General features: G+C 38.8%; 1 protein-coding gene across 1 annotated transcript in view; it reads right to left on the reverse strand.

Moving 5' to 3' along the window:
- LOC120780298 (dolichyl-diphosphooligosaccharide--protein glycosyltransferase subunit STT3B) overlaps positions 1-11,209 on the reverse strand; it is a 119,911-nt gene that overhangs the window by 90,594 nt on the left and 18,108 nt on the right. The gene's annotated exons all lie outside the window — the stretch shown is intronic.

Below are 11,209 nucleotides of genomic sequence, written 5' to 3' on the forward strand. Positions count from 1 at the left end.
TGTCATCGCCCAAGCCTCTGCAACCATATAGCAGGACGGGAATTATGAGCGACTCATAGAGTTTTGCTTTTGTTCGTCGAGAGAGGACTTTACTTTTCAATTGCCTACTCAGTCCGAAGTAGCACCTGTTGGCAAGAGCAATCCTGCGTTGGATTTCCAGGCTGACATTATTAGTGGTGTTGCTGGTTCCTAAACAGACGAAATTATCTACAACTTCAAAGTTATGACTGTCAACAGTGACGTGAGAGCCAAGTCGCGAGTGCGACGACTGTTTGTTTGATGACAGGAGATATTTCGATTTGCCCTCGTTCACTACCAGACCCATTTTCTGTGCTTCCTTGTCCAGCCTAGAGAAAGCAGAACTAACGGCGCGGGTGTTGAGGCCGATGATATCAATATCGTCGGCATACGCCAACAGCTGTACACTCTTATAGAAGATGGTACCTTCTCTGTTTAGTTCCGCAGCTCGAACTATTTTCTCCAGGAGCAGGTTGAAGAAGTCGCACGATAGGGAGTCGCCTTGTCTGAAACCTCGTTTGGTATCGAACGGCTCGGAGAGGTCCTTCGCGATTCTGACGGAGCTCTTCGTGTTGCTCAACGTCAGTTTACACAGCCGTATTAGTTTTGCGGGGATACCAAATTCAGACATCGCGGTATAGAGGCAGTTCCTTTTCGTGCTGTCGAAAGCAGTTTTGAAATCGACGAAGAGGTGGTGTGTGTCGATTCTCCTTTCACGGGTCTTTTCCAAGATTTGGCGCATGGTGAATATCTGGTCGGTTGTTGATTTTCCAGGTCTAAAGCCACACTGATAAGGTCCAATCAGTTTGTTGACGGTGGGCTTTAATCTTTCACACAATACGCTCGATAGGACCTTATATGCGATGTTGAGGAGGCTAATCCCACGGTAGTTGGCGCAGATTGTGGGGTCTCCTTTTTTATGGATTGGGCATAGCACACTTAAATTCCAATCGTTGGGCATGCTCTCGTCCGACCATATTTTACAAAGAAGCTGATGCATGCTCCCTATTAGTTCTTCGCCGCCGTGTTTGAATAGCTCGGCCGGTAGTCCGTCGGCTTAATTGCTTATATTGTCAAAAAAGACACCATTCGATGCTTCATTACAGCACATATCCCATTTCACCCCAAAGGAGCGCTCATACAAAAAGAACCACGGGTTTAATTGCAAAAGCAAATCCCGAATCCCAAAATTCTAATTGCCAAGAGACACCATGTTGCTCAAAGGCACAAAAAGCTCAAACGCTGCACAGTGAAACACAAAGTGGACTAGTTACAGAACTAGTTACCACAATACCACCTCAAGTTGAGTATAAAACAAACAAATACCTTAATTCACAATTAAGGAAATTTCAAAAGTTAAAAAACCGTACCCCCCTAACGAACAAAACTCTATAACATCGGTATTATGAGGGCTTCTCTAAAGCCACATCTACGAGATCAAATGATGGCCAGTACGTCCCACGACTACCTTTAGAGCCACAATTGTCCAACATCCCACATATTGACAGAAAAAACAATGTCAGAATTCAATCTGATGAATATTCAAATATATGTCACTTTTCGACCCCCCATGGTGGCCTTCGCCACTTATGATTACTGACGCAAGATTTATGGGACGAACAAATGAAACCAAACTAAAATTTTGCAGATATAAATACAGCGATGGGTAAACTATTCCCCACATACCAAGCTAATACTGTTTCTGAATATCCATAATTGCGCAACATCTACATATGTGCGCAGACAATGCGATACCACGAACACAATCTAATTACTAATTCAATAGGGCAATGTAAATAATATCGCTTATATCCTCAATTGTACATACTAGAAAGTCAACAAATCGAGACATTTCGTTCAATATTGCTTGATAGCTAAAATTTCAAATTATGAGCAAAAACTCAAAAAGAAAGTTAAGGGATCACCATATTCTCTATGCGATACAGTGACTCACATACATTTAAAAAAAACAAAGGTCGCTCTTATCGCACATATCCAAGCGCTTATCATATGGGTGGGTTATGGGAAACAGCTATACAAAGCATAATTATAAAGAATTATCTACTTCCCGAATCGAAGCCGTTCTCTATTCACGGCCACACCCTCGCAAGATCCCTCTAATTTCATAGTCCTAATCCAGGGTTAAGGAGTACCCATTATGGTCCTATATGAGCCAGACGTGGAGATACTATCCTTCATACGCCGATTTATTTGGCGACAATACAGAAAAAGCAAGTAATAAATTATCCACAAAATAACTATCAAAGAAACAACCGCTTTATATAATAACTACGAAAAGCAGTTACAAACTCGTAAATGCGCAATATATAGTTTCTTATCGTATGAACGTAAAATCAAATACATACTAAAATATTTTTGAAACCAAAGCCATTTTCAGCATTTATGGCAGTACGCCGATATACATTCCATCGCATATATATACACAATAATATATACAAAATATTCGCCTAGGGGGGTCAGGATGTTTAAATGAGTTAAGCATCCACCCACTTTACCCGGAAAATCTGGCGCACCTTAATAAGACAGCTTAATTCACCACAGCTGATGACAATACATCACACCACAATTGAGAACATCACCACACCCAGCAAGCGGTCACCACACGAAGACATCGCATGCCGCTAAACTAACAAAACACCACAGTTCCAATTCTATTTAGATATGTATATAGATAATTGTATTGTATTTAAAATATATTATAAAACATTAAAGTTAATTGTACACAAAATTACTCGCGCATTTTCATTTGTATGCTTAATCGCGGGTGTAAGTGAGTTGTGCATACCCTACCCAATTGGAGGTTAAGCAGTTTCAATTTCTCCATAATTAATTTTGATATCTCTAGGTACGAATTTCAATTGCTCAGATTCCACCAAATAGGGTACGGTTAGCAGTGTAAAGTCATTAGTTTCTGGGTTTGGCTGGAAGACATTTTTTAGATGAGCAGCGAAGGTTGCTGATTTTTCTGCATCACTCCGAGCCCATTTGCCATTATTGTCACGTATTGGCATTTCATACTTTATTGGCGCACTTAGAGTTTGATGTACTTTCCACAACGGGTGTTTTGTACTAGTCGGTGACAGCTTTTGAATATACTTGTGCTGTGCACGCTGTTCCTCGCTTCTGAGGGCAGTTATTTTAGGCTGGAGACTTATGAACCTGCCACTTCCGTTGATTCGAATGCTGCGATGATGTTTTCAATATCGGCCCGTGTATCTAAATTTGGTTCGAGTTCTATGTGTGTGCTGATGTATTTTTTATACTTTAACCAGTTTGTAGTTTTTGGCGTTAGCATATAGGGCAACTCTTTGAAGTGTGACTGATGCCGCAAAGTGAAGAGAAAAGAGTTTTTTTTTTAATCGAAATACTGTTTTTTTTTCAAATTAAATAGTCGATCATTATTTGTACAACAAAAAAATCTACAATCATAGTATTGATACTGCTTGATATTTCCGGTATAACGAATTTTTCCATAAAATACCACTCAGATTTTATTAAATCATTACTATGCATTTCCAATACAGCCCATCCTCAGCAAAATGTCCATTTTAAAACCTTTATTAGTCGTTTAAATATTTTTTTACGGTATTTTCCTAATGAAACGTTTACATCTTCCTCTAAAGATATTTAGCCAGAAAAAGTAACAGAACTCCCAGTTGTAGATAAAGTAGAATTCTTGATGGCATACCTATAAGCTACTTTTTTCCCAAAGTTATAGTTTCATTAAGTCATTCTCACGATTTACTTATATACCGTAAAGTTAAAGAATATATGAAATTTAAATAACATATGTATATAGAAAATAGGCGTGGCTTAACATTTACACTTTATAACTTTTCCTTAACGACCTTTTGTGGGCGTAGAAATAGTCGCTGTCACCTATCTGCAATACGAACCTCCATAGGGGGCTAATGAACATGTGTACCGAGTTTCATTGAATTATGTCAATGTCGTCGTATATCTCGTACAGCTCATCGTCCACAGATTGCAATATTCGCTATTGCCAATGCGCAAAGAACCTCCAGCTCGAATTATTTCCTCCAGCAGCATATTAAAAAAGTCGCATGATATGGTATCGCCTTGTCTGATACCTCGTTTTTTATCGAACGGCTCGGAGATGTCCTTGCCGATTCTGATACGAGTTTTGGTATTGCTCAACGTCAGTTTACACAGCCGCATTAGTTTTGAGGGGATACCAAATTCATAAAGGCAGCTCCTTTTCGTGCTGCCAAAAGCAACTTTGAAATCGATGAAGAGGTGGATTGTGTCGATTCTCTTTTCACGGGTGTTTTCCACGATTTGGCACATGGTGAATATCACATGTTGAATTTACAGGTCTAAAGCCACACTAATAAGGTCCAATCAGTTTTTTGACGGTGGGCTTTAATCTTTCAGACAATACGCTCGATAGAACCTTATACGCGATGTTGAAGAGGCTTATCCCACTGTAGTTGGCGCAGATTGTAGAGTCTCACTTTTCGAGGATTTGGCAGAGCACACTTAAATTCCTATAGTCGGGCATGCTTTCGTTCGCCTATATTCTACAAAGAAGCTGATGCATGCTTCTTATCAGTTCTTCGCCGCCGTATTTGAATAGCTCAACCGGCAATATATCCGCTCCCCCCGCTTTGTTGTTCTTCAGGCGGGTAATTGCTATTCAAACTTCTTCATGGTCGGGCAGCGATTGTGGAATCGGGTTCGCCTTCTCCTGGTGTTATGTTTTCACTGTCATTCAGCAGGCTGGAGAAGTGTTCCCTCTATAATTTTAGTATGCTCTGGGCATTAGTCACTAAATCACCTCTGAGGGTTTTACAAGTATGTTCCGGCTTTGAAACCTTCTGTTAGTCGCCGCATCTTTTGCACCATTCGTCCAGTTTTGTGACATTGAGCAGGATCATGGACACTACTCGAAAAGGACAAAACCAAAATTAAAGTCTTCGAAAGAAAGATCCTAAGAAAAATCTCTGGAGCAATAAAAGATATTGTCGAGGGACATATAAGGTGGAACGATGAGCTATACCAGTTATAAAAGTTGAAAAAGTCATACGCTTTATCAAAGCGCAGCGCAAAGATGCCCCGGCTATGTAACGAAAATGGACAACGGAGCACAAAGGAAAGATGTAGAGGCCACAACATTCACCACTGAAGCAAGGGCCGAGACCGAGACGTTTGGAGGGCCCAAGTTCAGCAGGCCAAACTCACAAATATATATACAGTGGACCAATAAAGTTTACACACATACACCTAGTTCTATTAAATTCCGACACGTTTATTTGTTTCAAAATGAATAAATTTTGTGGTTTTGTTCTGTCCATTTCAAGAAATGTATATTTAACATTAAATATAGCATATCAAAATATTTTTTTTTTACACAAATAAAAAAAAATAAAGCTGAAGCTTAAAGTGAGCATAATTTCTCAATGCTTTCTTAAAATGTTCAGATACATATGCTTATCTATTTTTGTAATGTACACAAAAAAAATAAATACCGAAACAGTAAAGAATGTGTTGAAGAGTGCTGGTTATCATAGACGAGTCGCGCGTCGTAAGCCATACATAAGTAAGGTTAATAAAAAGAGGCCGGCGTTTGCTAAACAATATTTAAACAAACCGTATTGTGTTCAACGACGAATCAAAATTTAGTATATTTGGTTCGAATAGATCACGAAAAGTGTGGAGAAAGATCAATGAAGAGCACTGTGGGGGTAATGTTATGGTTTGCGGGTGTATGTTTGCATCTAGAATTGGGCATTTGGACTTTATTAGTGAAAACATGGATAAGCATATGTATCTGAATATTTTAAGAAAAAAATGTGCTTAAATCGGCTGTTAATAGCAGCAAAATCAATTTAAAACAGGATACAGAGAACGTTTAATATAGAGAAGGTTCAACTGCGGACAAGCGTGTGAACTGTCAAGAGCTAACAAAATCCTATTAGTGGATTTCACCACTTTTGGCTCAGAAGGAGAAATTTTAACAGAAATGAGTGAACAGAGCTGAGTATTGATTGAAAATTATGCTCAGAAATATACATTGCTATTACAGACGTATGTTGCTCTTTTGCTTATATTTTTATACGTTTACATGCAATCATATCAATTGATATGAATATCATTTTGCGAATTTTTGTGAATTCATGCAAAATTGATAACATTATTATTTAATTATGCTATTTTCATGGTAATGTTTGTAGTTAATGTCCAAATAAAAGCTACTTTTTAAATATTTCTTATCTTTGATAATATATTATAATTTCATATACATACATTTACTTATGCATACATATGCATATGCTATATATGTATATGAAGTATTATCGTAATATCCTAAAATCATAATATATTACAATAATAATATACATACATATGTATGTAAATCATACCTCTTATCATTTAAAACATTCATACGCATCTTTCCTGCAGATACATATGTATGTATGTATGTATGTATGCAAGTACAAATCAATTTCAAATCAAGATATTATCATTTATCAGTAATATAAAAAGCGCGCGCTTCTCTATATTTCCGTACAAACATATGTATGTATGTGCGTATGGCATTCTCACACAAATAATATATGCGTACGCATGTAAATCAAAAAATACAAACATTCTTCTGAAATACAACAATAGTCTCAAAAACCATCATACATACTTACAATATGAGTACACATGTAAATATGTGCGTATGACATTCCCACACAAACAATGCATACACAACATACATACTCGCATGCGTTCACATGTGGATATGTCACCAGCAAAAATTACAAATATTGTTTTACAAAACCAACAATCGTTTGAAAAAGCATCAGAAACCAATATGGCAGCCAAATTGCCGACGTCAAAATTTATTGTAAATTACCCAACAACAAAATGTTCATTCATGAACGCAAACGTACTTTCAAAAAGCATATTCGATTCATTCATAAAAGCAGACGCCATTTCATCTCCCCGAGCATGCCTTGCCTACAAGAGTCTTTTCGCGACGATTTCAAAAGCTAAAAATCATAAATTGAATATATTTCTGAAATGTATGAGAAGGAAAAAGTGTCAACCCCGCAAATATAAGTACTAAAAAATATTAAAATAAAATAGACAACATAGTTTATTTGTCGATTTTCAATTCAAGAAATGTTTCAAAGAAAATATTCAATATTGCTCTGATTCATGTGTACAGTCAATCCCGACTAAATAGTACTCCGCTTAAATGAAAATCAAATCCCTCCCTCATCACTCTTAACAGCCTATATTATATCTTGCTGCATCTCACAGTTTGTTTTTTAAAACACATAGAAATTATTGTTTTAAGAACGACTCGTTTAAGTATCCGCGGTCGCTTATGTACCATATTATATTTTTATTTTTAACTAATTACAAATATCTGTATCTTTGATTGTGGCACATAACCGGGATTGACTGTATTTGTCAAGGAATGTGAAAAATATTTTGTGATTCTGAAATATTTTTACACAGCTGCGTCGATATGTATGCAAGCTCACGCACAAACATACATATTTACGCTGGTTTGTAGGCGGAGCTGTACAGCGGCAAGGGAAGCGGTGACAATCGGTTGATTTTTTTTGGTACAGCTCGGATTTTCTACCAACAACACATTGACTTTTTGACAAAACGTGAAGTTCGGCCATTGGTTGTCCGTGACAACGAAGTTTATGTATGAAACAATGGGTGTATATATTTACACATAAAGTTGTATGTAGACAAATATACAAACATTATGCGAATAATTCTTTCAAATTTGCTTACATGAACACAAATTTACATATGTACATATATATGTGAATATGTGAACTTTATGCTTACGGTTTTTCAAAATCTGTTTGCATGTACACATATTTATATGCATATGACATCGTCTTTTAAGATGTTCTCAAAACTTCTAATGCCCAAAGCATTAAATATGTACATATGTATATGTATAACTTAATAAACCTATATTACTTATAATTATATTAATTAAATATTTAAGTAATAATACAAACCTTACACTTTATTATACATTTCAACAGATTGAATGGAATTTATCATTAAATAGGTCAAATTGCATATACATACATACATATGTACATACTAATGAGCTTTGTTATCAAATATATGGAGAATATATATAAATGATATCCATAGCCGTTTGCGCATTGTAAATATGCATTTAACACTGAAAATGCTCAATTCTGCTATTTTCGACGCTCCTGTTAAATATTGGTGAAATCCGCTTATAGAAAAGAGTACCCCTCCTTTCGCGGTGAAATCCACTAATAGAAAAGAGTACCCCTCCAAAAAATGAAATATCGTAAGTTTGGCAACGCGGTGAACCTTCTCTATATTAAACGTTCTCTGCAGGATAACGACCCAAAACACACGTGTTATCTTGTACGTGAATGGTTGTTATGGAATTAAAAATAACTCCATAGGTCCCGCAATCTTCACAATCACCATACATTAATCTTTTCCAAAATATCTAGAACTTTTTGGAAAACCGTATTCGAAAACATCGAATTTCATTAAAATAAGGCCAAAAAACTGGATCATGGACTTAGTGGGTCAAAACATCCGGAAATAATACAAAATTGAGTGGGGAGCATACACCGATGTCTAGGGACAATAATAGCAACAAAATGTAGGCCAAAAACCTTTAAAAGTATTGTAATTACTTTTGAGTTATATAAACAATCATTAGCGTACGTAAACTTGTTTGATATAAATTATGCTCATTTTAAGCTTCAGCTTTAATTTTTTTTATTTGTGTAAAAAAAAAATTTTGTATATGCTATATTTAATGTTAAATATACATATCTTGAAATGGATAGAAAAAAACCATAAAATTTATTCATTTTGAAACAAATAAACGTGTCGGAATTTAATAGAATTAGGTGTATGTAAACTTTATTGGTCCACTGTATATCAGACTACCATTAAAAGTTTTAGCATCTAAAATAAGGCCAAGGATAGTGAAGCTCATTAGAATAGCCTAAAATAAATAGGTTTACATCACGATTTCGTCTGACATATGAAACAGGCTGAGCCGTCATGGTATAGGGTTGGGAGATGGATGAAGTGTGAAGAGAAGCTTGATTCCACTGAAATATAACTGCTTTATTGAGCTCCGAAGACGTGGAGGCTATTCACGGAGAGCGGCGGCGCTCAATTCACACGATAGCCGGTTGGACACTGAGTCCAACGCCGGCAAGGTGAAATTTTTCTACTGGTCTGCGCTAAAACGCTCCATCAAAACTCCACCTCTTCTTCTGAACTGGCGTAGACACCGCTAACGCGCTTATAACCGAGTTAACAACAGCGCGCCAGTCGATTCCAAGCGAACCCAGATCGTTCTCTACCTGGTCTGCTTTCCCCGGTACTTACTACGTTGGATACCTTCAGAGCTGGACTTTTTTTGTTCATTCGGACGACATGACCTAACCAGCGTAGCCGCTGTCTTTTCATTCGCTGAACTATGTTAATGTTGTCGTATATTTCATACGCTCATTGTTCCATCGAATGCGGTATTCGCCGTAGCCAATGCCCAAAGAATCATAAATCTTCCGCGGAACCTTTCTCTCGAAAACTAAAAAAGACGACTCATCAAATGTTGTCATCGTCCATGCCGGTTACGTAGACCCGACTGTCATGGGAACAGAGCCATTTTAAGATCTGCTGAGGTCTTAAGACACACCGGGAGTGAACCACGAGTTACGTTGCCCCATGCTGCCAACGTACTACTGCGACATTAGCCGCTACGGCTGTGCAATCAGCACCAAGTTCGCGCACTGCCACCCGAGGAGTCAACAAAGCACCTCCACTGTCCATATGAGATCGATTAGGCAGCATGGTTCCCATTCTGATTATTCGCAAATCTGCACCTAACCGACTGGGAATTTGAAAACGACGAATCCTGTAAATTCCGAAATTATACTCAATTATTCCTTCACGCAAGTGCGGAATGTTCTCTGATCGCCATTCACTTGGGAGTGGCCAGAAACGATTCTTTTACATATGACTCAAGCAGCTCACTACTTCCGGTCTTTGACCAAGTGTCCTCTGGGTAGCCTAAGAACATCCGTTCGAAGGCGAGCTAATGTGAGAAGGCGAAACATCCCCTCCGCAGGGTTGTGCGCTGGGTTTGGGACCCGCCACGTAAAAAATCTTACCAATGAAAATCAACAATCAGCCTCGGATGAGAGACCCCCCGAGGGCAAACGAAATAAGGACTACGATTTGAGGGCATGCACCTGGAATGTCCGGACCCTTAATTGGGAAGGTGCCGCTGCCCAGCTGGTTGATGTCCTCGCGAAAATAAAGGCTGACATCACCGCCGTCCAAGAAATGCGATGGACGGGACAAGTACAGACACGAGTAGGTCCTTGTGACATTTACTACAGTGGCCATATAAAGGATCGCAAGTTTGGTGTTGGATTCGTGGTGGGAGAGAGACTTCGTCGCCGAGTACTATCATTCACTCCGGTGAATGAGCATCTAGCCACAATCCGCATCAAAGCGAGGTTCTTCAACATATCGCTGATTTGCGCCCACGCCCCGACGGAAGAGAAGGACGATGGGACCAAAGATGCCTTCTATGAGCGCTTGGAGCGCACTTACGAGAGCTGCCCCCGCCACGATGTCAAAATCGTGCTTGGCGACTTTAACGCCAAGGTGGGCAAAGAAGGTATATTTGGCACTGGTCGGTAAATTCAGCCTCCACGACGAAACATCCCCAAATGGGTTGAGGCTGATTGACTTCGCCGGGGCCCGAAATATGGTTATCTGTAGTACTAGATTCCAGCATAAAAAGATTCATCAAGCCACCTGACTGTCTCCGGATCGAAAAACCACCAACCAGATCGATCATGTTGTGATAGACGGAAGACAGTGTTTTAGATGTGCGTGCGCTCCGAGGTCCTAACATCGACTCGGACCACTATCTTCTTGCAGCCAAGATTCGCATCCGCCTCTGTGCAGCAAAAAACGCATGCCAACAAACACAAGGAAGGTTCGACGTCGAGAAGCTGCAATCACAACAGACAGCCGAACGATTTTCTACTCGGCTTGCACTCCTGCTCTCTGAGAGCACTCGTCAACAACTCGGTATAAGGGAACTGTGGGACGGCATTTCAAACTCCTTACGTACAGCTGCAACCGAAGCCATTGGTTTTCG

Source organism: Bactrocera tryoni, unplaced genomic scaffold, assembly GCF_016617805.1.
Source record: "Bactrocera tryoni isolate S06 unplaced genomic scaffold, CSIRO_BtryS06_freeze2 scaffold_25, whole genome shotgun sequence".
NCBI lineage: Eukaryota > Metazoa > Arthropoda > Insecta > Diptera > Tephritidae > Bactrocera > Bactrocera tryoni.